This window comes from Vidua chalybeata, chromosome Z (assembly GCF_026979565.1).
Source record: "Vidua chalybeata isolate OUT-0048 chromosome Z, bVidCha1 merged haplotype, whole genome shotgun sequence".
Classification (NCBI taxonomy): Eukaryota; Metazoa; Chordata; class Aves; order Passeriformes; family Viduidae; genus Vidua; species Vidua chalybeata.
The window spans coordinates 58,289,734-58,317,485 of record NC_071570.1 but is presented as its reverse complement, the minus strand read 5'-3'; the positions used below and the strand labels follow the sequence as shown (position 1 = coordinate 58,317,485).

The 27,752-nt window shown below is 37.4% G+C and overlaps 1 protein-coding gene across 2 annotated transcripts in view; it reads left to right on the top strand.

Annotated features, from left to right (window-relative positions):
• COMMD10 (COMM domain containing 10) overlaps window positions 1-27,752 on the top strand; it is a 119,680-nt gene that overhangs the window by 24,998 nt on the left and 66,930 nt on the right. The gene's annotated exons all lie outside the window — the stretch shown is intronic.

Genomic DNA, 27,752 nt, shown 5'->3' with positions numbered 1-27,752 from the left:
CAATTAGAAATCCAATTAACAGTGTTTTATTACAATGATTAATTTTTTCAAATGTTTAATTTATCTCAGAATCTGAGGGAAGTGAAATGTTGATGAACTAGACACATGAAACAAACTGGTATAATAGGAAACATATTTTTGATTTGAAAGATCCCTTTGCTTCCCTTATGACATTTTGATGAGTTTAGGTGGCATTTGAGAACGAATGTGTAATTTATCAGCTGTACATAAGGTTTTTTTTTAATAGTAAATTTGGTTTCAGATTTTTGGACTGTTGATTGCAACATGACAATCTGGAGATTCTGTACAGAGTATCATTATTTTTGTAGCTATAGGTTCAGTTGTCCAGTAGAAGGAGCACAAATTAACAATCCTGACAATCTGTGTTGCTAATTTATATTTTTGATTTGCAAACAAAGACTGATGCCCAAAAGTGCTGTGGTTTTTAGTATTTCTTTCCTCCAGTAATCTATCCACATAGACACACACTCTCACATTCCTTCCCACTGTTAATAGCAGTAATTCCTTAGGCTATCTAATCCAGAGTTTTTTAAACAAGTGTGATGATTTTCTATAACCATGGGAGAAGCCACATAAATAAATAAATAATATCAAAGTGTGTAGAAAGACTGAAGGGCTTCAGAAATGTCACACAATTGGTGCTGAATATCTTCACAGAAGAATATGGGAAGTAGGAGTGTGTTCTTAAAAGAGTTGTTGCTATTACTCATCATTAAGAAGATCCAGTAAGTCACATTACTATATAAGGTATTTGTTACTGTGTATTTTCACACATGATCTGTAGTTACCATTTATGCTTGAAAATCGTTAGGATAAATAAATTATTCGTGCTCAGTGTTGTCTATCTATAGTTATCCAATTTTCTTCTGTAAATTCACTCCACAGATTTTATTAGATTCAGTTATCTAATTGCAGTTTGTCCTATGGAAGGCTTTGCTCTTTTCTTGTTCTCCTTCTCCTTATTTAATCTGTGAATTTATTCTTAATCATAAAGAACTTCTTGGGGGAGCTCTGTTTTTCAGTATAAATACTATGTAGAGATTCCTTGTGAAAAATCAATATTTTGCTTCTTTTGTTCCTTCTTTGTAGATGTATTTGAAGAATTTTTACGGGATTTTGTCTGCTAATGCAAGACAAAAAGTAACTGATAATTGTGGTGGTTTGTTGAACCTGCTAGTGTAATATTTTTGGTAAAAAACAGACAATATTATCCTGATTTACTTTTATTTCCTTTTAAATAATTTTCCCTAACATCAAGATGCTTTAATAGGGGAATGTAACACATGAAAGACTGCAACAAATTAAGAGAGATGGGCAATCACTAACCAAATGAATTTTAATCAGGACAAATGCCAGATTCAGCACCTGGGATGGGGCAACCCTGGGTATATGGACAGACTGGTGAATGAGATGCTGGATAGCAGCTCTGTGAAAAGTGATTGTGGGTTGATGGAAGTAGAATCGGAGCCAGCAGTGTCCTCGTGGCCAGGAAGGCCCAGCGTCCTGGGGAGCATCAGGGACAGCATCACCAGCCAGGCAAGGGAGGGGATTGTCCTGATCTGCTCTGCTCTGGGGCAGCCTCACCTCAAGTGCTGGGGGCAGTTTGGGGTGCCACATATAAAATAGATGCTAAGTTATTAGAGACTGTCCATGGGAGAGCAAGAAAGATGGTGAAGGGTCTATAGGTGAAGTGATATAAGCTGCAGTTGAGGTCGCTTGCTCTGTTTAGCCTGGAGAAGGAGAGACTGAGGAGGCATCTCATAGCAGTCCAGAGCTTCCTTGTGAGGGGAGAGGAGGGGCAGATACCGATCTCAAGCCTGACAGAGCTCAAGAAGCTTTTGGACAATGTTCCCAGGTACATGGTCTGACTCCTGGGGCTCTGTAGGGCCAGGAGTTGGAGTTGGACTTTGATGATCCTTGTGGGTCACTTCCAGCTCAGGCTATTCTATGATTCTGTGAAAATCAAACTGCAGACTGATTACATTTAAAACTGAGCTGATACTACATAGTCATCATTCTACAGAGTAAGTAGAAATATAGAAATCTGGAATTATTATATTTTACTTGTTAAAATAACAGCATATGTGTTCGGCTTTTTTTCTCCTGTTTTTTACAGACTTTCCATATATTTATGGACAGTGAACAAAATTTATACATTTTTCTCTGTTTACTTCAACAAGTACACCATTCTGCTTTCTGAGTTTGCCATTGTGATTACTTTTCCCATCTCTTACAAAAAAAAAAAAAACAAACCCAAAAAACCCAAAGCAAAGTAAATGAGAAATCTTCTATCAGAGCTACATCAGTTACTTAATTCACACTATAGATTTTCTGCAGCCTTTATGGCATGTAGGCAGGACCTGCCCATTGATCAATGTTTAAGGAAATATGGTGGTACTTCCCCTTCCACCTCAGCTTAGCCCTTTGTTTTGCTCTGAAAATAATTTGTGTTTGTGGAGTGGCACAACAGTGAGAGTTGGTGGATGCTAGTAATATGATCCCACTTCGGAGACGTAAGAGGTGGCAGAATTGAGCGTGTTCCCCTTTCATTTGTCATTTCAGTCTTTGCCTTTGGGGATGATGCATTTATTGGGCTTTAAAATTTTTTTTTCAAAATAGTGGAGTAATTTTTATCTGTAGGGCCTTCAAAAAGAGGACACTTTAAAGTACTAATGCTGAAAGAACTATTATGAGGTCCAAAGATGAAACAATTGTACTTCCCACCTTCAGCTCCCTCTCAACCACTTTCTTTTTTGATGAGAACATCACTCTTTTCCTTCTCAGAGCACTAACGGCCTTGTATGTACACCCTGGAACTGAGCATAGTTTTCTCATCAAGCATATTTATAAGTCTCCAGCAATTGCAAAAAGAAGGTAGGACAGGTCTTGGATGAATGCAATAATATTTAAGGATTAGATTGAGAGAAAAGGGTTTATTCATTTCTGTTCGGAGGAGTTAATTGGAGACCTGGATAGCCTCAGACAGCACAGACCTGATTCAAGGTTTTTCTGTGTTTCTGAACAGGCAATGTTCCTGCTTTTGGCAAGGTGTACATCAAGAAATGAGTTTTGTTCTGAGTATTAAACCCTAATAAATAGTGCTGCTGTAAGGAAAGAAGAAATTTCTCTAAGAGGACATTTCAGAATATGAGAAGGTCCTCATATTTGTAGAAGCGGTAGTAAGAATGACAGTATAATCTTGAGTGTGTGGAAAAACTCAGAAAAATGAGCCTGAATTTTGTAACTTGATTCCATTGCAGTCAAATTGCTATGCAAAGATGACAAAAATTTAATTCCTCCACCATGAGTGACAGAAATTCTGCACTTAGGATGAAGAGCAAATCTTGCATTAGACTGTTTGATTTTGATCTATCATAGCTATTACCTCTGATTAAATCCATTTAAATAGAGGAAAAAATGAAGCTGTGGTCCAGAATTTTTAAAATGCTAAGAGGACTTCTTTGTTTTCTTACCAGCATACAAATGGATGCCCGTGTAACCTATGTTCTGTAAGTTAGGAGTAATTTGACATTTTTCTTAGTAACCATTTATCAGATGGTGTGGCTCCGGGAGCATGCACTCATCTCTGGCAATTGTAGTGCAACATGTACTTAATTTTCTGACTTAATTTGTGATTTTGTATTATTTAATTATCCAGCTTATACTAAGGATCTCTTTTCAGTATACTTAAATTTCTTTCACCTGGCTATATGCAAAATTTAAGAATACATACTGTAGCGCATAAATTTACAAACCTTTACAAACTGGTTACAGCCTCTACAGCTCTGTTCATGGCAGAACATCCTTAGGACTTCCTCCCTGTCTCTTTGGGTCTTGGAACTAAAGAAGAAGATGGTGCCAGTTGACTGTTTATAGTTGGTTGGAGCCTTGGGCAACCTCAACATACAGTTAGAAATGAATCTCTTGTTTTGTGCAGGAGTAAATGTAATTGTCTGTAATGTGTAGCTGTACTGTTGTCAGTCCAAATAAACAGCAGAAAAGTAGTTCAAATAGTGAAGTTTAAACTTGGCGACCCATTTCATTGCCAGGCAGAGTTAAATTTAGCGCCTTGAGGGAGTTTGAAAAACAGAAAGATCTGGTGAGCTTTTCATATTTAATTGTTGTTCATAACATCTTTTTTTCTTAGAAAACTTGTTTCCTGTTTGTCCCAAACTGGTTTTGTAGGCTTGGTCCTTCAGGCTTTTCAGATGAAGAAGACAAATCCCTGGAATTCATGGCAAATTCTCAGGCATTTATATACTTTCTTGCCTGTTATTCTCACAAATCATGCAGTGCCTTAACAGATGAACTGTTGCTTTTATTTGTATGTAGCAACGGAAGATAACCCTATTTGTTTGAAGCGATACGCAGAATAAATAAATAGACTCCACAACCTGGGGTAGTTATGAAGTGGGTATGTATGTCAGCGCCCGGCACAAGTGAGATAGCTCTCCAAAACTTGTGCCCTGAGCCTCAGTCTGACCCACACCTTTATTCCCAAAGATGTTCCATATGCCATACATTGCACAACTTTTTCATGCATATTCAACCCCTGGCCCCGCCTGTCCTCGCCTCTCATGCTAAATAGGTCCATGCCCTTCTGGGCACGCGTGGTTTGCTGTGGGGGTCTCTGGTGGTCTCTTGAGGCTGAAGATTGTGGTCTTCTTCATGGCTGAACTTTTGAACTTTTCTCCTTTGCGCGTGCGCTTTCAGTCCTTTGGTGCTTATCTGAGTACCGTCTGTCAGTCCCGGTAGGCGTGGGGACACAGAAGCCTCTTTATCTGGGTTTTTTTCATCTTTGGTCCTTTCTGGTATTGCTCTTTATGCAAGAAGCTTCAGAAATTTGCATTTTCTTTTGCCCTTTGTACCATGGCAGAGGTTTCTTAAGTAAAAGGTTAAAATTTAGCACATAACTCTACAAGCTAGAATATAAATGCTTAATTCATTTTGTTAACTTAAGTGAACACCAAAAAAAAGTCTGATTCAGTTCAGTACTTTTGCTATGCTTTTGCAAAACTTCCGGACATTATTTTCCCTCTGCTTTTACTGAGACAATAAGCTCTGTGCTTGACGCCGCGCCCCGGTCGCAGGAGAGAAGGGAGCGGCACTGGCTGCGAGCGAGCCCCGACCCCGCTTAGCGCGTGTCACGAGCGGCCGCCCCCGCCTCAGCCACCGGCAGGCACAGGGCAGCGGTTTGGCCGTCGGCTGCATCGAGGGACCGAGGGAAGGAAGAGGGAAGGACCCTTTGAGTCTCCGAGCAATCTTTATTCTTCCTTGCGCCGGAGGGCAGTGGCACAGGGTGATACCGTGTAAAGGCGCGAAGTAGGGAAAAACGGCGGCTTTAAAGGGGGGGGCTGCCCCCGGGGGGGGGGGGGGGGGGGCGGGCAGCCTAACAACAAATCAAGGGCTGGATAGGAGGAGTATGGGATGGATTTGTGTAAACATAAAACTAATAGGGAAGGAGAAGAGGAGAGTGCATACATAATGTACCAATGAGTGAAGGAAAATATCATAACTGAGAGGGAGGCTTCCAGATAAATGGGTGTAGCAAACAATGACAGACAAGCTGCAGGGGCAGGATTTAGAAGATAGGGAAGGTTCTGGAAATAAGGGAGGTATACCCCAGGATTGACATGGGGAAAGGCAGGAAAGCAGGTGGAAAAACAACTTTGGGGAGAGACTATTAGGAAAACTGAACAGGGGTGAATAGGGACAAGCCATTACAATTATATTAAACAATTTCTTAAACATAAACTTCAAAATCCCACTACTGCGGGGACTGCTGGGCTCCAGGACGGTTTGGATGGGTGATGATGAAGGATCTCTGAAGCCAGGTCTTTAGAACATATGGTTTATTGTAAAGGGTTAAGGGCCCTGCTTGGAGTTGCCAGCTGCAACTCGTGGCAGGCCCAGGGAGAGCAGGGGGGAGAGAGAGAGAGAGAGGGAGGGAGAGAGAGAGAGAGAGTCCCAGGTGAGCATCCCAAGAGGAAGGTCCAAGAGAGCGTCAGGTCTCTGGCCACACCTTATCAGGGGGCTTCAAGGTGGGCTGGGACAGGACTTGGGCCAATGGGGTTACAGATACCTGATACTTCAGGGGAGGGTTACAGATGTGGGATGAACCATACACTGGGGGGTGAGACAGAACATTCCATTTGGCCTTTGGATCTATCAGAAGGGGGGATTGCTTTCAGCTTGGCTGTATTATTGTTTTCGAGATGCTCAGTAATTAAGGTTTGGTATTTCAAACCTTGTTTTCATCTCAATATCTGTATTTTCTGACTCTTTTGCCAGGCCATCATATTTATAGGGCTTTGCTATTTCATCTTCCCCAACACACTACAACATGTGGTACCTTCACAAATATGTTAAAACCCCTCATCTCTCCCATGTGTGTTTTTTACCAGCTCTGTAGCAGAAAGATAAGGTAGTCTAAGAAATGAGTGAGGTTAGGGAGAGAGGAATGTGAAAGCTGGACTTGCTCTAACAGCAAATCTAAGGTTGCCAATATTGCTCTTCTGCCTTTTCCTATGTCACACTGATGTTGACTGTTGTCGTTGAGAATTGAAGGCTGAGGCAGAAGTGGACAAGGTATAACAAGAAGGACAGCAGAGCTGGTGAAGGTTCTGGAGTCTGATGAGAAGGGCCTGAGGGATCTGGGGATGATCAGCCTGAAGAAAAGGAAGTCAAGGTGAGAAACCTGATGGTTCTCTGTGACTGCCTGAAAGAAGGTCGTAGCGAGGTGGGGGTCAGTATCTTCTCCCAGGCAAGATAGGACAAGGAGAAATGGTCTCAGTTTGCACCATGGGTGGTTTAGACTGGATATTAGGAAAAATACCTTCACTTACAGGGTAGTCAGACATTGCATATGAAACTGCTTGATTTGGGTTAAGAAATTACAGATTCTATTACTGTATAAAATAAGTAAAGTAAAAATACTGTGCAGCCAAAAGGAACAAAACTGATTTGTGGCAGAGCATTTGCATCTTGGTAGGACCAGGCCCCACAGCTTACTTTGGGACCACTTTGGGGCTGTGCATCCTGTACCTAGTCATGTTTCCTCCTCTGTACACAATCTGTCACATGTCTTGTGGAAAGATATGTACTTATCTTTTCTTCCTGATAATGTCAATACTCATATCAGAAGAGGCTGTGAAAACAGTTGAATGAGTGACAAGGAGCAGCTGCCAAACCAATTCAATACAAGGTGCAGATCACACCTTGCTTTTTGTCATGTACCTTTAAAAAACATTATGTTAAGAAGGACCATTTCCAGTTACTCTGTTGGTTCATACCTTGCCAGCAGTTCTGTCTTGCTTAGACTATTATGAACTAATTAGGTGTTTTATGTGACAGGCATCTCACCAGGTCTGTTCAGAGCAGTATAGAAAGAGCCCACACTTCTTCATTTGCATTCAGTTTACATTTCTGTTCACCATTGTAATTCTCTCCTGTGCTTTACTTTTTCTTTGTCACTTCTTTAAATTCATTGTTTTGTGAGTTTTGGTACAAAATGGTACTGTCAAGGAAAAGTAATCTTGTGGTAATTAGTTTCAAAACAAGCATCTTTAGGGGTTAATAGCATGGTTTTGAATTTAAAAGCAGTTTTATTGCCCACTTTGCAGAATTGCTGGACTTGTGTTCCTGTTACTTTTGCTAATTTTTTTGTCAGTTTGTAACTAATGTTATTGTCAAATCTGGCTTTCTGGAGAAATAGTATGTCTGTTCTTGAAAGAGTAGAAAGTTAGCATCTCCTGCATTGCTAACATCTGTGCTGCTCAAGGCAATAAATATGCACTACATGCTGTCAAACAGTATCAATGCTGAGAATTTGACATCAGCAGGTGTCTAACAATGTTGTTGTTAGACAACAACAACAAAGGGTGTTAAACACCCTTTCCAGTCCCTCTTCAGGTGGAAGAAGGTAAGTCATCACCTCAATCACATGCAAGGGAGACAAATTTCAGTTGTCTTGTTTCATGTTGTTTATCAGTGACAGGAATTTGGTGCCTGAAACTGTGTGGCATCTCAGTTTGTGCCACTTGGCTTTGTATGAATGTTTAACAAACTTTAAAAGCTGCTATGACAAGTGACCTTTTTCACTGGTTAAAATACATGAAATATGACCTCTTTCACAGGAAAACCACAACCCACAGCATGGCCTACAGCCTCTGAGGAAATCTTGTTCAGTATGATTGTATAAAATTACTATTAATGAAATAAAACATATTTCTAGAATTGCACACTCAGTGGCAAGACAGAGATTTCAAGGGAGAGAGCAAAAATATTTTTTCCATATCGAGACTGATACTGTAACTAAGAATACATTTTGAAGCCTTGGAGTAATGAAAGGATAATACAAAAGGCAAAAGAGAGCCAAAGGTACTGAAAATACTTGTCTCTCTTTTTTAGTAACGCCTGAATTGCAACTTTTTGTATTACCTCTGGTGTATAGAGGCAGGCAGCAGACTTTTAACAAGGTTAAAAATACTAGATTATTTCTCTGTCCTCTTTTGCAACAAAAACAAGAAGTTGGGAGATACCTATGCTTGGAAGTAAGCCTTGTTATGAGACTAGGAATTTGACAGCAAAGCAACTTGCCAATATCTAGATTACTGTGGAGCTCTACTACTTCTACTTCTGTCCTGTTGGTGTACAGTTCTTTGATTAGGTACTTCAGCACTAACGGGTTGACTTGCCTGCTTCATGAGTTGGAGTAATATATTAAAGAATTATAGAATCCTTAAGGCAGGAAAAGACCTTCAAGATCATCAAATCCAACCAATAACTTAGCATTGCTAACCCATATCCCCAACGCCTGTTTGAACACTTTGGGGATGGTGACTCTACCATTTCTGTAGGCAGCCCATTCTGATGCCTGATCATGTCAGTGAAGAAATTTTTCCTTTATATATCTTTAGGAGAGTCACAGGCTTAAGCTTTCTGGAGGATGGACACAGTATCTCAGGGGCTGCCAACAGGAAATTTAGATGTGCCATCATACCTAGTAGTTCTGGAAGTTTTACAGTTTGGAACTGAGTGTAGGATTCAGTAACTGCAGAGAGTTCGAATTCATGTCATCTTTACTCCTCTATTCTGAATCCTAAATAAAGGAATTTCAAAAATCTAACCATACACATGTGAAAACAAATGCATCTTATGTTCAGGAGCAAGTGCATTTTTAGGCAAACACTGCCTGAAAATACCTGAACTTACTACTAGAAAGTAAATTGCCTTTTATTAGAAGATCTTAAGAATAGTCAGGAGGAGAAGGTTTATTTGAAGATGCAGTTAAGAGCCAGGAAGAACACCTTCTGTAAATTCAGGAAGGTCCTTCTGGCTACAGAGAAACAATTCTTGAGCTGTTTTCTTCCTTGTTGTCATTTCTAGATCACTTTGCCTCTTCACATTCCCATTCCTTCTTCTTTTTTGTCATCTCACCTTCATAGGAGCAGATGCATTGTTCTCCTATAAAAGAAATGCAACAGATTCCAAAACATTTTTGAAATTCCTCAAACATCAAAGTTGCCATTCAAGTGTGACAGAATTCCTCAATTTGATACTGTCTAATAAATTCAATACAAGCTCTCAAGGGCTGCCACATATAGCTACTAACTTTTTTTTTTCCTATGGTTGTTTCTGTTTATTTTATTGTTGAACAATGGTTGATTAAGTAATATATCATTATAATACTTTATTAGATTGGTTTCCTTTGTTGTTGAGGCCTTAGAGCCCTTCTTATGCTGTGGGGTATCTTTTACCCCAAAAGGATGTGAAGCACAGTGTTATATAAATGCAAGATGTTTAGGCAGTTTTTACGCAGTTTCAGAGTTCATGGGTGGCAGTATATTTCTGTCTGCACTTTTGAATGCTAAAATCAACCAGGTTCTTGAGTGAGCATTTTAGTTTCCTCTTTCTGAATTTGCTTTCCGTTTAGTGAAAATGAAAGTCTTTCTTGTGAGGACCGAAATGGATTGGTAATAATATCGATGATATGAAGAAAAGCCAGGTTTTAGTATTGAAATTGATTTCTTTGATTTCTTTCCAAGTGTGGATGTATTTGAGACACCATACAGGAGGAAAAGGTAAACCTTTTCAGGAGAGCTATTTTGCTGTAGCAGCAAGGAGCTGCTCTGTTGGAATGCATTAATTTGCATTAGCCAGGCAGATTCAGGCAAGCTGGTACAGTGTTGTTTGAAAATGGTATAGCACAGAGCAGAAGTGCATGAAACAGATATAGGGAGGTGGAGGCAGTGAAGAGCACAGAAATGCAAGAAAGTAGTGTTCATTGAGAGCTACCTGAAGTTGAGCCTGGAGAAGTTTTTTGGAGTAAAACTGAAGATAATTATCATGGAGGAAAATGATGACTCTGAGAAGGGTTATGCAGCATGATGCAGTGTTTTGTTTTCAAGCACTGAACAGTCATTCTGAAAAGCTCTTGAAAATTCAACTCAATCATAATTTGATTTTATTTTTTAGTGGAATTGCTTTAAAATTCACATTACCATTTCAAACTGCAGTTGTATACTTTTGTGGCCTTCAGAAGTCACAAAGCATTGAAACCATCCTTGACTTTGACATTGAGGGCTTTGATGCTTGTTTAAGATGATGTATAAGTAAATTGTGTTTGCTACTTTCAGAAGATAAGATCATTTTTCTCTGGGGGACTGCATTCCAACAGTGAGCCACAGACCAACAGCAGATCCTTTGAGGAAGTGTGAAAATAGTAAGGCAGAAGAAGGATATGACAACAAAAACTCAAAAAAAACCCAAAAATTACCCAAAAAAGGCATCTACTGTATTTGTTCTTTATGGATAGACAAACGAAACATATTTATCAATGCAGAGCATGCGATATGCAGTGCTGTAACTTAAACATCGCAGTGAGGCATCAGGTTGTGGATACTTGTTCTAAATGCCTTCTTTTCAATAAAATAATTTGTTTTCAAAACATTTCAATCCACCTTGAAAGACTGCTGGCTTTTTATGGGGATGTGGCTTTAGATGCTGGAAAAAGAAATTAAAAAAATACTTCTGTTCTTCCCACTGTTTTATGAAGCAGTTCAGTAATGTGCTTTCATCATTAGCCTTTTTACTTTTCCCTTTTTCTTCTTTTTTTTTCCTTTAAATTTAACAGCGATGGAAATAAAAATTGTAGACCAAACATGGATCAGCATATAAAACTGCAAAAATAGCTTTGCAAAGTGCTATTATTTTAGTATGTGTCTTCATATGCAGATAATCACATCCCATTTGCAGACATATGTGAAATTGGTATGTGTTTAATTCTGTCAAAAAAGGTTGCAAGAGTAGGGCAAGTTTGAGTGTCAGGAAGACTGCACATTATTACTACTGGAAAGTGTGCTGGTCTAGTAATAGGTTTGGAACAAGTGCAAAAGTAATCTGCCATTGTATTTGTACATGTGTTGATACCTTCATATTACCTCAGAGCTTGAAAAATTAAATTATTCTTTGGCTTTGTGGAAGCAAAGGGTTTTTTTTTTAAAGTACCTATTTACCTATTTCCATGGAATCACTGTTTGCTTATTTGCATCTAATTCCTAGGCTTCCGGTAGAAAGCTTCCATAACTTCTCTTCAGTTATGGGTTTGAGGTTTCTTCTTGTGAGTGTTTTTTTGGTGTTTTATAGAACTATTTTTGTGAGGGGAGTTTGGGTTTGTGTTTGTTGGTTTGTTGTTTTTTTTTTGTTTGTTTTTCTTTTAGTTAAAGAGTACTAGTATCCTTACTGATGTAAAAATGTTGAGAAGAAAGCCTTAGTGGCTAGAAAAGTGTCTTGTAGTTTGTGCCACAAAATGACTTTCAAGTTTAACTGACCTAAACTATATAAAAATTACCATTTGATTTCTGCCAATGGTTTTTCATAGGACTCCTGGAATTTTACCCAAACTCTAGGTCATTATGAGCATTCTGAGCTAAGGTCAGGCTTTGATGTCATTAAACACCACACTCTTGGCACTGTGGGGAGTATGTAGTCCAGGTGCTGAAGATAATGCACCTTGGAGTTGAAGAGGGCTTGGTGCTGCTTCCTGCCTTGAATGTTAGTACAGGGAGTTAGCTGCCTTCTCTCCACTTTCTGAACATGGTATATAAGATAATGTAGAAGATGATAGCTGATATTCCCACAGGTGGGTGAATGCTCTACAGAAAATAAAAAACCCCACCATTCCCAGGGAGTATAAAATATAAAATATACTATATATAAAATAGGACACACCCGTACTAGCAGAAAAATGGGTGAGGTGACCAAAAGGATTCTCCCAGTAAGTTTTTTGATTGTAATAAAATAATTTCCTAACAAAAATTTTATTTACATATATATATATATATATATATATATATATATATATATGAAAGTAAGGGACTGCATATGTGCTAGTGACATTAAAATCTGTGTTGCTCTCAATTGTCTTCCTCTGTCTGTGGCTTGCATAGCGCCTGGAAACTAGTTCAAAATGGGGCAGGAAATTCTAGACCAATGAGGAGAAGATTACCTTTGGAACAGGTATCAAGGACAATAGCCTATCGTGGGGAGTTCTGTTTTCTTGACTATTCTTGTTAGAATATTGGAGATGTTTTTAATTCTTAATGATGCTTAACTTAAGTGGTATTTTTTTGCGTATGAAAGTAGATACCTTTGTCAGCAATTGTCAAGTATCCTTCAAGGCTAGCACAACAGCAGTAGAACAAACTGTGATTGTAGATAGAAACCTTGAAAATAAAAACAAAGCCAGACCCCTTTCTCCTTCTGTCAGTTGAGAATCGTGTTGATTCTCCTTCTAAATACATCAAACCTCCAATATTGTGGGTTTTTTTTCTGTAGAGGGTGAATGAAGTTCACATTCTCATAGTTGTGTCTGTATGTTTGTAAAGCTGTGCTACAAAATGGAACCCTGAAATTAATTAGAAAATGAAACAAAACTGATGGCCTGAAGGTTCTTAGAAATTATGAGACCTTATGTTTTTGGTGGGATCTACAGAAAAATTGTACTGGCGCTGGAAGGAATAAACTGATTTGCAGGTGGTTGTGAGTTGTTAGCATGGAGAGGGGTGTGACATAGCAAAGAAAATACAACTTTAAGCTCTGCCCTGTTGTTAACTGTTATCACTCTTTTTCACAAAATAGCAGTCATCTCCCATATTTAGTAGGCATTTAAAGACTATCATTCTGCTTTAAAGATGCAGATAAAAGTGAGGCTATTAAATATGTATGTTTGTCCCTTTAGTATTGTACTAATGCAAAGATTAGGATGACTAAAACTTATTCTTTTCAAAGGCAGAAAACATAAATTACTTGCATGGAATTTGTTAAAGTTGATGCATTGGCATTTCTTTTTATTGAAATCAGATCGAAGGAGAGAAAACTAAATATTTTAAAAATTCCCCACAAAGTAAAAAAAGCAGGAAATTGCTTAGCACCTTTTTTTTTGTAGTCATGTTTGTCTTTGTCTGAAGTGCTATTTGATTTGAATGTTTCTCTGCTATTAGCAGTGTTGCTCATAACCTCAACCTTAAAATGACGTAATCTTTACCCTAAACGGTTCACTTTAAAAGAGCTGTTGTATAAAATTTTAGAGATGAACATATTTTGTGCTGCTTTAAAATAATAGCTGTTTTAAAATAATTTTCCATTTTGTCCAAACATAAGCCAAAGAATACAATATGAAGAATTTGATATGTAAGTGAAATATATAGAACTGAAAGATACAGGTATGAAATAGCAATGATAAGAAAGAAAAGCTTATGTGGTTGTAACAGCATGCATTATGAAAGAGAAAACAGGAGAGGGAGAAGAATGGGAATTAAGGAAATGTCAATGTGGGCCACATTTAGAGTAAATATTGGGCAAATTAGTAATAGATAAGATAAAATGAAGTCATAATACTTTGGTTAAAGGATTAAGAGTGACATGAAGTATATGAAATTGATCAAGGCAGGAGATGAATGGCTGAGAATCAAACTCCTCTTTGAGCTGCAGGAATTAGGCTACCACTTTGTTTTTGCCGCTAATAATTGGTGTGTATCTAAGGGAGCTAAGGAAATAATGGATGAGAGGGATATTGTTCATAATATATCCAGTGATATAAAAAGAAATTCTAAAAGTGCTCAAGAAAAGCCAAAAAAGGGTTGCAATGATCAGAGCAACTGCAACTGAAATAAAGAGATACTTGTCTATGATTACAGTGATTATTATAAAAAGGATTTCAGTGTATTCCTTTAGTATTTTAAGTAACATTTTCAAGGAGGGGAAAAAACTGAGAACATCACTGGAAATGCCTAAATATGGTTTGGAAGAATTGGTTTCAAACTTTTCAAACTTGAAATTTGAAATTTTCACACTGTAGAAGTGCTGTCTTCAACTAATATATGAGAAATAGACAACTGTGGGGTATATGTTGAAAATTCTCTGCAAAGTAAAATATTTGGACTTGCAGAGGTATCCCTGCTTTGAGCAGGGAATCTAGGGATGGTTGGGCTGGATGGCGTCCTGAGGCCTATTTTCAGGGTAAATTATTTTGCAGTTATGCAGAGATTTCATTTATGAAAATGTAAATAGACTCTTCTAAAGAACCCTGAAAAATACACTGAAGAGATTAATGGTACTTTTGTATTTAATCTGCTCTGTTTTGCTTAAACAAGAAAAGTGAGAGTGTGTGGGTTCCAAAGATGAACCTTTTGTGGAAGGCTTCTAATTTGTTTTGACTCTTTCTAAAAACCATGCTGTACTAGCCAGTTTTCCATTTTGAGTTTCGTGTTAAATGTCCAACTGAATTTTCATTAGAAATGCTGCTTAATGGGAGATGTAAAAAAACCTCCCAACCTATAGCATTACAGATGAGTTCTTCAGTGAAATTGATTCTCATTAAAAATCACTCAGTCTTTATTAGATAATGGAAAATAACAAGTAGCTTATAGCCTGGCAGACTTGGGACCTATGTCAAACATTAATCAGTAGTATGATAGTTAGCATAGCCTGGCATTATAGTAATTATGTGAAACATGCACAATAAGGAGCAGTTTGGCAAGAATGAGCGCCGAAATAAGGTAGAAGCTATTTACAGGATAAATAAACCAAAGGCAATAGCTGTTCTGTGTTTAGAGTGCAAATTCTGTGGTATCCCATATTTGTGGTTGCAGTTACTCTGGGCATGGCTTGTAGTTTGAAAAACAAACAGTTTGAGACCTGGATTCTGATCTCTTGTGACTCTTTACGATTATGGACTTAGTTTATTTTTACTAGAGTAATACTAGGGATTTAAGTTTGTTTAGTACCAATAAGCAGAGTAGCATTTCAAGGAAACTTTCTTCTATTTCTTCTATGAGCCTGTAATCTGATTCTGCGTTTTACAGTGTAGAATTTGATGAGTGAGGCATGAAGATTAAATATTAAAATTAATTATTTTTTTTTATCCCTGGAAAGCTTCAACATTTCAAATGTTGACCTTAATTTTGCTGCATATTTCTTTCTAAACTCTGCAGTGTTCTGCATGGAGAAAATACATTGTTGTAATAGGTAACTTATATGATTAATTTCCCCTGGAAGGTCTGAAATTAGTGGTAGATTTGTTTTAACTTGTTACTTTGTGTGTAAATAAGCATTTGTAAATTCCTTGCAGCCATGATCCATTTTTGTTGTACTTAAAAATAACAGATTTTTGCCACAATTGGAAATTATTCCTTCAGGCTGCTGCTAAAGGCAGTTATTGATTTTAGTCCAGCAGTTTCATATTTCCTCATATCAGTGTTCTAAGTTGTTTACTGTTACACCTCGAATTCTCTCTGCTGCTTTCTTTAGATGCTAATTTTAATACAATGCTAATGCTTTCTAGAAAAATTGTGGAAATGCTGTGGAAGTTTTGGATTCTGCATAGCTTTGTCTCTCTTTTTCACACGTAATGAACAGTAGCGTTCCTTATTTTAATCCACTGGCTGCTAAAATTGCATCTTGACTGTACTTCAGTGTGAGAAGTTACGCACCCAGTTCACACCTGCGCCCAAGCTGGCGTGTGTCATGGGGCAGGCACACACCTGTGCTGCACTGCCAGCTCAGGGCTGCTTAGCAAACACGTCTGGCTGCTGAAGCCATCGGTGGGATGTGCAGTTCCAGCACATCCCGTGGCACCTGGCACTGCACCTGTGTGTCCACAGTGCCTCCACAAGCAACTCAGGTGTCAGGAATGTGCTAATGAAGTTTCCCTTAGAGGTGCAGCCAAAGCATGCACTTCCTTCAGTTCACTGCAAACACCACCAGCTTGAGGGTGGTGAGTGAGGGCAGAGAAGCTGGGCAGCTTGCTGGGGAATGTGGAATAGTGCATGGCTGCATTTCTGTGACATTGCTGGGTGGTGTATGTAGGATCACTTTTTAAACCTACTGAAGGTGTTTGTAAAACAAAAAATGTGCAAGCCAGTTGTTGGACTGAATTCACATGTAGTTTTCAGAAAGTGTAAGGAACAGAAAGATGGTAGTAAAATGTTACATTACTGTAGTTAATAAATAAAAAAAGTTTTTAGAAAATTTATCATAGAATAGAAAATACTGATTATTATTAGACTAAGCTTGGAAGCAGGATTTTGCTTGTTTTTTTTTTTTTTTTTTTCTTTAACCATGGTAATCTGCCAGTGGAAGGTGCTCATCCTAACATGCAATGCTTGCTGGTGGTAAAGGTATGTTGTGCTTGTTACAATATCTAATGGCAATAGTAATGCTGTTGCCTTCCTCACTTATTTATTGTAATAAAAATTATTTTTTTATTTAAAGTAAAAAAAAAAAAATTACACACTGAAATATGTGCCTTACATCCCTTTGAGTCTTGTTTATTTTATTGATTAAATTCTAAAATTAGACTTTTGAAAAGTTTTGGAAATGCAAAATTAATCCTTTCTTTCTTTATCATATGAAACAACCTTTGCAGTGAAGGAGGAGTTATTATTTTTTTTCTCTCTGAATGCTCTTGTGAATTAGTAATGGAATCACTTTTGTAAATGGATAAAAGTTTAAAAAAATATCAAACCAGAACAACCAACATAAATTCTGTAATCTGAAACAGACTAATGCACAGAGGTAAAATATTAGCAAAGGATCATGCTGCACTTTGGTGGTAAGTTCAGGAATAGAACCCAAGCACTTTCTACTGGGAAGCAGGGTGTCTTAATTCTACTTCTTGTGAACAGAAAGGAACAATGATATTTGTGATGTGTTTTGTAACAGCTGGTGGACTCTGAACTATTCTTACACTGTCAGATTCTTAGAAGTAGTAAGTATGTCTGAGGCATGGCCACTTAAAATAAGAAATTCTCACATGCTTTTATTATCTTTAATTCTGTGCTGTAACAATTTTTTAGGTCTGGACTGTATTACTGCAGCTTATTCCTTTGTTTTACTTTTAGCAGTGCAAATATGACATGCAGAGCAACATGGTGGGGGAGTAAAGGAGTGGATTTTGACAGGCATGATGTTTATGTGTTGCATCCTGGGATTGGGTTTTAGGGGTTCTTATTTGTGTTAGCTAGCCGAGTGCTGTGTACCCCCACGCTTCCCCCATGTCGTTCCCCACCCCCCCACCTCGTGGTTTCTAGCCCCATGCTGCCTGCCGTTGGGCTATCCCCTCTGCTGCTCCTGTAACCACTCCCCAGTCCGGCCCCGGGAACCCTGTGTCCGCTACCCCATCCCCACGATCCCACTCAGCCCGAGGCTTGGTGTCTGCCCCTGCGATGTCCGGGTTGGTCGCTGTCTTACGTCATCATCGCGGCACCTGTATGGATTGGGGGGGGAGGGGGCGTCTGCCCTCCCTATCACATTCCCTATATCATCCCGCTCCCTCCCGGGTCCCGGTGCCATTTCCCCCACATGGAGTGGGAAGCACAGGTTGCTACCCCCCCACCGCAGCTCTCCGCAACAATAAAGCCTTCCTGCTTTCCTTCTTGGGTGATCTGGACATTCCTTCCCTCTTTGTCTTGGATCCCGTAGCGCGGGCGACAGAACCCAGCAGACCCCGACCCACGTGCCGGTGCCAGCGGCACACGGGAGAGAAGCGACGGACCCGGAAGTCCGGGGGGAGGCGGCACCGGAGGGCGCCGGAGCTGCCCCAGACCTGGAAGAAAGAGAGAACGCTGCATTTATGGCACAATTAAAACAGTGTAAATGAAACTTTAGATTTGCATCTCACTGGGGCTATATATTTTAAGTAAGGTTTTATATAAGTGGATAATCTGAAGAAATCTTAAAATCACTGGGGTGTGTTGCCTTGTTTTCTCTAAGATTTGCATTTACAGTGGCCATTTGTGCAGGAGCTTTTTTACAGCTTCTTGTAGCATGTGAGTTGTAACTTCTGACAAAAGTGAAAACTAGGCATAATTTTTAGACTAGATTTAACCTAATAGTCCTGTCTTTCAGGTCTTTGATTGTAGACATACTCATTATTATTTGAATAATTTATTACAGATGCTCTTTAACAGGATATGTTATGTATTATTCTAGTAATTTTTTGACATCATAATTTGATGGATAACTTGCTTGTTGAAAGTAAAAAGCATGTTATTTACTTTTTCTTGATTAATTTTTTTTATGAGCAAGGGATTAATTAATTCCTTATACTTTATCAGTCCAACTGATCTAGTTTATTGCATTATGTCCATGATACCTATGACCTTGGAAAAGCCATAAAAATTTCAAATTACCTCTCCTGTTTGCCCATTTTACTTTAAAGGACAGTCCTTCTAGGGTAAATGGCAGCAAGCAGAAACAAACATGCAATGTGGAAAACAAATACCTTTTTCCTTCTTGCTTCTATATTTATGTTTCAATACCTAATTTGTGTTTTGAGAGGCCAGGTTTTTATAATCCAAATAACCTGAGTAACCTGAATTCTGCATTTGACATGCCAATATTAATAATTGACATTTATATTCATTGCTGGACAATATTTCAGCATCTTTGCAGGAATCAGAGAACTCAGTGCAACAGTTACTATGAACATGGTACACAAGCTAAATATATTTGTGGAGGTGGTTTTATAGCTGTCTGTTGAGGAATACTGTATGACTTTGTCCTGAAAGATACTTTTAAATTGGTGTTTAGAAGGAATAAGCTCTTGTTTCCCAAATGTCAATATTTGTAAACAGGACATTGTGATCTAGTGGCACTGTGAATAATGTGGCAGGCACTATTATAAATTCTGGTCTAACAGGTATTTTTGTCTTAAGGATTTTTTTCTTAAATAATACAGTTTGATAATCAATTAATCATAAAACATGGATTGAAGTTGGAGCAGAATTGTTGTGCACTATGGAGATACCTGAATATAATGTTACTGCTGTCCAAAATCATTGGAGTAGTACATTGAACAGAATAACTGCATGCAGTACTGACTCAAAAGAAAACAGTTGTCTCTTGTTTATCTTTTTGCTGTGACCTCTTTTTTTCAGTAGCAATTAGAGAGTGTGTTAAAATCAAGTGAAGTGTATCACTGTAGGGCACATGTGGAGATTTTCTTTCCTAAATCAAATACTACAGTTTAGCAAATAAGATTGCATAAAATATTTTATCATTACATTGTTTCAGACTTATGTCTTAGTTTTTTCTGGTGTAATAGTGTAAGACTTTACACCTTGGGTTTTTTTTTTCTTTTTTTGTAGTAGTAGTGGTAATGTAAAAGGTTAAGGAACATTTTACATCTAAAATTGTGTTTCTGATGAACTCCCATGTTCCCATAGCAATTTTAGTAACCATGCGCTGTTTAACTGGAAGAGCAACTTGAGGATATTGCCTGGTTTCTCTCTACCTCCCATGGTAAACCTTCTGTTTGTTTTGTCAGAGGTGTGTGGCTAAAACTTGCCATCTCCTACTTAATGATATTTCACAGCCAGCAAGGCTGCCAAACTGCTATACAACTTTTCTTTTTCCTTCATTAAGCAACACAGAGGAGCAGATCAGAACAATTCTTTTCTACCATAATGCCTCCTGTTGACTGAAACATTTAAGTCTTAGATATAGAGCAGTACCATAAAATAGAAGGCTTAAATGGGAGATGGACATCTTCACAACTCCAAATAGGTCTAAGGGGAGAAAAAGTGCAGAGACCCAGGTTAAGAAAATTGAGCTTTTTCAGGTAAGTGCAGCATGAGTTGAAAATGGTGAGAAAAGGTCAAGCTATGCTTATTATAGTATATTGTATTAGAGATAAAATTTAAACTTTTTTCTTTCAGCAAAAACACACTGAAGGAACAAAATGGAGCTAAGTGTTTCTGCTTTCCCTAGTGGCAACACTTGAACTGTAGTGACACTTAAAATAATCTGTATGCTATTTTGCAAAGAAAATGACTTATTGGAAGTTCTTTAGTAACTGTCTGACCAACCTGCATCTGTGATGGTCTAAGGGTAGAGCAAAAGTAGTCTGATAATCCTCTTCAGATATCAAAATGGCTTGCAATATGAATTGTTTAGTTGTGGTTATGAAGTTTGTGATTTCATATGTGTATTTTGGTTTTCAAGTGCTGTAATTAAAAAAAAAAAATATATATTTCCTTCTTTCTTCCTGTCTTCTCTCCAACAACAAAAAATTGGCCCCTCATTCATCTGTAATAGTGGTTTTGGCACATGGTGTTTTGTTTGTTAAAAGGCAAATAGACTCAGTGCTTGTGTTAGCTTGCCTTCAGGGCTTTTTTCCTTGAAGCAGCAGATCAGAAAAAACTTTCAAGAAAAGAAGGTGAAGAGTGGACAGTAAAAAAGCGTTCTGTGTGCAGACCACTGTATCCATTTAAAACACTTCTGTGGCTCTGGGAGAAGCCTGCAAGTCAGTCAGAATAAAATTTGATCTCCACAATATATGATAGCAAATTGTTAGTACATACATGTGTTTCAAAAGTGTTTTTTCTGTTGTAGGTGGGCATAGATCACAGTTAATGGCTAGACTGTGGTAGTGGTGGTGTTAACTGAGGTTGTGTCTTGCTGAGGACTTACTTTGCTTGTGAGTTCAGATTTCACTGGCAATTGGGCAATCGTGATGATGCATTTGCAGAAGAAAATTGCCACTTCGATAGGCTTACAGTGTGACAAATTGTGGACAGCACCTGGGGAGGGCTGGGAGATAGCCTGCTATTGTTTAGTGGTTTTACATTGCATTGAGGATTGATAGATTAGGTTACAGCAAAGAATAAATATATAATGATTCTTCTTTTTTCCCTCTTGTCCTATAAGGAGAGTAGGTTCTGGAGCTTTGTCCGTGTAATTTTTCATTGGTTGTAGACTTGTGTTACTGCTTAATTTACATACTGATGGAACCTCCTGTCAGCTGCTTGCAGAGTTATATCAGTAGCATGCAAATTACTTTGCTAATACTGCCTGAAAATACTCCAGAACATGCTGCTGTGGGATAGAACACACTGAATTAATCTTGCACTTGAAAATTAGAGCTCTACAATTCTGATTGTTTCTATTCTTCAGACAAACCAGGACAAAGACAAAACAGGAGAACTGACTCTTACAGAAAGCAATTTTGAATTGTTGTCCCAAATTTCCACTATTTCTTTATTTGTGTTTGTTATTTTAACCTGCTTATCACTTTAAGTCTAGGTGATGATTTCTAGAGTAGTGTCTAGGCTGTCATATTCAGTTACGGCCTTTTGATAAAATAATTTTAGCTCTGAAAATTTGACATTTCATTGTCTGAGATTCTGTTACTTGTTCTGGCTTCATAAATTTTACCCTGAACCTCTGGCCATTTCAGCTTATTTTTGCAACACAAACCTGAAATAATGAAAATACTGAATTATTTGAATTGAAAATGTCAAATTGGGCTTTGTGCAGCAAGGTGAGCCATGACTTGATAAGTAATCAATTTTGCTAATTATGCATTGAATTAATTGTAGAGGAAACTACTGGGAATTCTCTTCTGCTATATTTTAGGATTTTTCTTGCATGATTTTCTCTAAGGAGTCCACAGAGATCACTTTGTTGAGTAATGGGTTAATGTAATTAGTTGAGTAGACATAAATTCTCCTTCTGCATTTAAACTAATGAAGCTGCAAAGAGGCTGACTGTTTTCCCCTGCTGCAACAAGCAAAAACAGGAGATTTTTTTAATGTGATTTTGAAGAAAATATGTAAGTGCAAAAACTAATTTCTGTTACTATAATAAAGGCATTACAGATGCCAACTCCTCATTAGGATGATACTCCATAAAACATACAGGTCTGTGCAAGTCTGTGATGTGTGCTGACTGACCCAGTGATACCTTGGAGTACTCATGCAGAGTCCCAGAGCTGTGGTGGATAGAGTGGAAGAAGACAAAAAGAGCAAAAGTGAGCAAGTTTTTTGAACAGATGACCTACAAAGCTTCTCCTGTTACAGTACTGGGTGTCATTTGCCTACTGTGTGTCTTAATCCACTGCAAAATACTCAGTCATGCTTCTTAAGAAAACTAAAAGATGCCAAATCAGAACCAGACATATCACTGAGCTTCTGGATTATTTTTATTTTCTTGCTTCAGGAGGTTAAAAAAAATAAGCTACTTCTCCACCAGGAAAGGAACCTATAGAAATAAGTATGCAAGAGCCAATAATAAGGGCTGGCAGTCTGCTAAATAACATTAGAGATTAGACTGAAAATATTAAGCTTTTTAAATAGAACTTTTATTATCCCATTATCTTTTTAATTAGACTGTAAATCAGGAGTTGTTTTAATTACCACTAGAGGTTTTAAAGAAAAAGTATGAGCTGATACCTTATTAGTGTTACTGGGGTGGTTGACAAATCCAGAAGCACCAAGGACAAGTTGTAAAACACCATTCATTCTTAAAGACAAACTTAGTAGATCATAGGATACTATAAACACACTACCAGTCAGTTTCCTTTGTTGTAAAGTTTAGGTGTATCCATGTGCATGTTAGAAGTGCCTTGGCTTTGATTAACTCAGCCTGTAGGGTGATAAGAGCTGTAAGGTAAGAGGAACAAGTATACAAGTGGTTCCTCACAGTTGCCAAGTTTTTCTCTTAAGTGCTAAAGCTTGTTTGTGTATAAACAAACTCACGCAATGATTATAAAACAAAGCCTAAAAATGAAGGCAATAAGGGTCTTCATGCTCAGACTTGGTCTTTCTTATGAATTTGTTATGCTGAGCTTGAAGTTTTTACAAGATAAAAGTGGGATTTTTTTTTTCCATATGTGCTGCAATATTGCATTATTGAAGAACTTCTTAAAAAAAAAAACCCAACCCTCTGAAAGATATTTGGTCATTGAGGACTAAAGCAACATTTGCATCACTGGTCTTTTACTTCCTTTTGCTACATTTGGGTTTGGAGACATTTCTGAAAAACACCGTATCTGAGAATCCTGGAATGTTTTGTCCTAATTTGGTATTTGTTCAGTGCTTGCACTGTACAGCTCAATGTGAGAAGACATGATTTTGGGAGACCATGCAATACTTGCATTAAGTGCTTATAGTGCTACAAGCTTTGGTGGTTTTAACATGAATTTTTCAATTTGCCTTTATTCTCACAGGTTTCATGTGAGAATCTTAGATTTCATTTTGTCTGAAAAGGGGTGAGCTCTTTTTGAACTGAAACCTAAGTGCCTTTTCTTGTTCAAAAGGAGAGCCTTTACGGTTGCCAGATAGAAAGATGACAACCTGCATACTTGTTTGCAGTGTTTCTTGTAATGTTGACATCCACATAGCTATAACTGGATTACTCATAAGGAGTAACTATTTGCTGGAAAATACAGAATTTTTTCTTTTATGAAGAGAATGGTGAGTAAAAAATGGTGAAATTGAGATGAGGATTTATTCCAGCTTTTTAAAAGGTTGAAACTTTCAGATCAGAGATCTGTTGTCTCTGAGTTGATTCAAGAAAGAAATAATGTGTTTATAACATCTATTAATAAATGTTTGATCAATTGAGCATTGTAATGTCTGGAGGTTGGATAAAATACTGGAACATAGCTGGATAGATATGCAGCCATTCTTTATTTTTTATTTACAATTTTAAATGATGATATTTAAAGTGTGAATAATCTACATGTAAAAATCTGTTCCTGTGGAATAATGTAGTCTTTTTAAAATAAATAAATTTACAGTAATGTGTCAAGACAGTATTGAGAAAATAGACCCCAGCCACCTTCCTTGAAAAATAAGTAATAAGTCACTCAGTATTACCATTTTTTAAAAAGTGAAAACAAATCTTAAACAATGCTAATGTTCAGATCAAAGTGGGAGTTCATGGCATATGTGGCCGTCATAAACCCAAACAAGCATTCATTGTCTAGTTTCTTCTACTTTCTTGTATTTGCATTTATTTGGGTTTAACCTTGTGAAGTGTAAAACTGGTTTAGGTATGAGGGATTTCTTACATACTGTAATTTTGAACTGTACATAGGAGGTACTGAACAATACATAAAGAAAACTGCACGTACAACCCATTTACTTTAGTGTACCTAATTATTTGCAGATAAAAGGGACAGTTTTAGTCTGGAAAACTGGTATTCATGCTTTCACCTCTGTGCAGTGAAGAACTGTCTGCTGTTTCATTAATGCCTTTTTCAGGCAAATGTTTTTTCTCCTTGTTTCAGGCATTGCTGTCACTACCCCACGGGTCGTAAAGCAGTAGAAAGTGAACTTTTATCATCTAGAACCACTAGATATAGGAAAAAGAGAGAAAGATGCATTTAAAATGCTCCTATTTAAGATATGTAAAGCAGAATTAAAATTTGGTTTCTTATCAAAGTAAGGCTTCAGTGCCTGAACTGACTCCAAAAGCAAAGCAGCAGTATATAAAGCAATGCCACTTTTAGGGTGGTTTAGCAACACACACCTAAGCTTCTTATCTTGGTGTCTGCTTTTCACAAATGCATACAGTGGCCTACTTAATTCTTCCAATTATTTTAACAAATTTCTAAATGTCTGCAAGCAGTGGCTGCTATGTCGGAAAAAATACTCACCCCCAGCAAACCCAGCTGAAATGCAGTTATAGGTTCATCAGCTTTTTCCTATTGTAACATCTTTTACAGTATTTCAGCGTAATTAGTTTCAGAACTCTGTTTGAAAGGACACAGATATATTTCATGTCCATTGAAGCTTTCATATTTCTTTGAAGTTTTCAGTGTCTATAAAGAGTGGGAAAGGAAATACTTCATGAAATTTTGCAATGAGAATAACATATTAAAAATACTTCATAAGCTTAATAATAATAGGAAAAGGGATTTTTTCTTTTTTTTTTTTTTTTTTTTACTTTCATGTGTACATTTTAGAATTGTAGCTTTAACTTCCACAAGATTGTTAATAACAGTGTTATTAAGATTGTATAATAAACTATTAAATAGATTTCTGAAATGCAGCAAGGACATCCAATGTTCAATACAATACTGATTTTAATTATATAGTGTTCTTGTCATGCATCTTATTCCAGCCAATCTCCTTTTTAATGATTCATTTGTTGGAATTTAATACCATGGCACATGATTTTTGTTTTAGAGGTTTTTTTGTTTAGTTAGTTTTTCTTTTTCTCTAAGGAACAGTTTTGTACTCCTAGTCAAATTTCATGGCTTCCAAGTTAAATTTCATATGAAATGTAGGGAGGAAAGATCATTATGATGCTTATATTTTCAAAAGGAAGAATCCCAGGAGGGAAGCCTTTCTTAGTACCATCCAGAAAGCAGGAAGTATTGAATTAATTTATTTTGTATTGTGCAGTACACCTTTGTTTTGGCATTTGTTATCACATGGCAGTAATCTCCATCAAAGGCTATGATTTAAGGTTACTGGTCTGGATGCTGTTAGCAACATACTGTTCATCTCCATTCTCTGGCATCTCCAAAGTATCATGCCAGTCTTTACCTCAGAGGGATAGTCCTGGTCAGTCGCTGTAGGAGGCATCACACTGTCTATGCAACTGCCTCATCCCAGTGAGGGAGGTGTACTGGTGCTTCCTGTGCTTCCAGATGATGTCCTAGGGGCCTAGTCTGCCTAGTGGTTTTCTGTGCTTTAAGCCAGTGCTGTTTGGAGTAGCTTTTCTGCTTCTGAGATGAGATTTTGTCCTTTTATATTCCAGTTGAGGAAAATGAATATTGCAAAGAAAGAGTGGAATTAATATATGTTTTACTTCAAGCTAAATATTGAACTATGATCTATGTAGTAATTGCAAATTGAACTCTACCACAGGTAGTCATGTTGGTCTTGGAGAAGAAGGACATTATGAATTTTTTGTGGTCATGGGCTTGTGCTAAGTTATTGAACAATTGCTTTGGGTAGAATAGCAGTAGACCAGGGCACTTTGCTGTGTATTTCTATTGTTTGTAATAAATTGTCATTTAGCTGTGCTACAAGCTTTGGTGGTTTTAACATGAATTTTTCAATTTGCCTTTATTCTCACAGGTTTCATGTGAGAATCTTAGATTTCATTTTGTCTGAAAAGGGGTGAGCTCTTTTTGAACTGAAACCTAAACTTCATCTAAAACTTCATCTAAAAGTAATATTTTATTTAAGCTGAGTATTGAAGTGGTATACATAAGGTAGTAGATACTCAGGTATCTTGAGGAAAGCACTGAAACTTGAACATTGCAGTGCAACTGCAGATGTAGCCAGTTTCTCAGAACACTTTGCTGGAGTGTTTCAAATATGAATTTTGGACAGAACAAATTGCACTTAGAAAAGAGAACAAAAAATGGCAGTCTGTTTGTAAGGCTATCGTCTGGGGGTGTGGATACATATTTTTAGGCAGCTGGTCTGAGATTGTCTGTATACAGTCACCAGTTGGTAGTGGATATTAATAATTTGGACAGTTTTAACAGATGCTGTGCTCAGATAAAGCTGTCTTGTGGTTGTATTACACATTTTTTTTGTCACTGAGAAATAGAAGCACATGGAAAAAACACCAGAGGGTGAACATCACAGTTCCTGATACCTGACAGATCCATACTGTGATTTAAATAATTTTAAGTGCCTAGTTGGATTTCCATAGAGCAGAGCACACGTATAGCCTGTATTTTTAACCTTGTTGTTCTTCATCTTGTGTAAATACCAATTTTTTTAGTTGTATTCTCTTGTATTGGTATTTTCGTGTTTTCTGTCCACAAATGCTTTAGGAATTTAGGGAAAGAGCTACACAAAGAATTATTAGATTTTCAATGTCACATTTGATTTAAAAGTTTGCTATATTATTTTAGCCATTTTCCTCAATCATCACCTTTTTTCAAAGACTATACCATTAAAATAAAATCCCTCTTCATGGTCTGTTTCAAAACTGATGGACAAACCATACAATAGGAAAATCACATGTTGTATTTTTGTAGCTCTTAAACTAAAAGGAATGTCTTCCTCAGATTAGCAACAGAAGGAAAAATGACAGTGAAACAGAAAATTAGTTATGGTGTTACTTTTGAAAGGTAACTTTAAAGTACTGATTTCTAAGGAAAATATTTTAATTTAAATTATTATTATATCTTCTTCATTTGTTGTCATGGAAACCTTCATAATGAATCAAGTAACTTCAGTAATCAAATATTTGTTGTCAAATGAGTGATTTTTAGAGAACCAATGGAAATGCTGGTATCTGCTGAGATTATTGTATACTTGCAAAGAAGACTAAATATGTTTAAGCAGAGAATGCTGTTTTACCGGAAAGGACAAATCTCTCAATGAAAGGTTATTGCCAAAGATACCTCATATTTTGGTTATAGGTGAAGGGCTGCATGCTAGCAGAATTGAAAAGGAATGTATGATTCTCAGTCT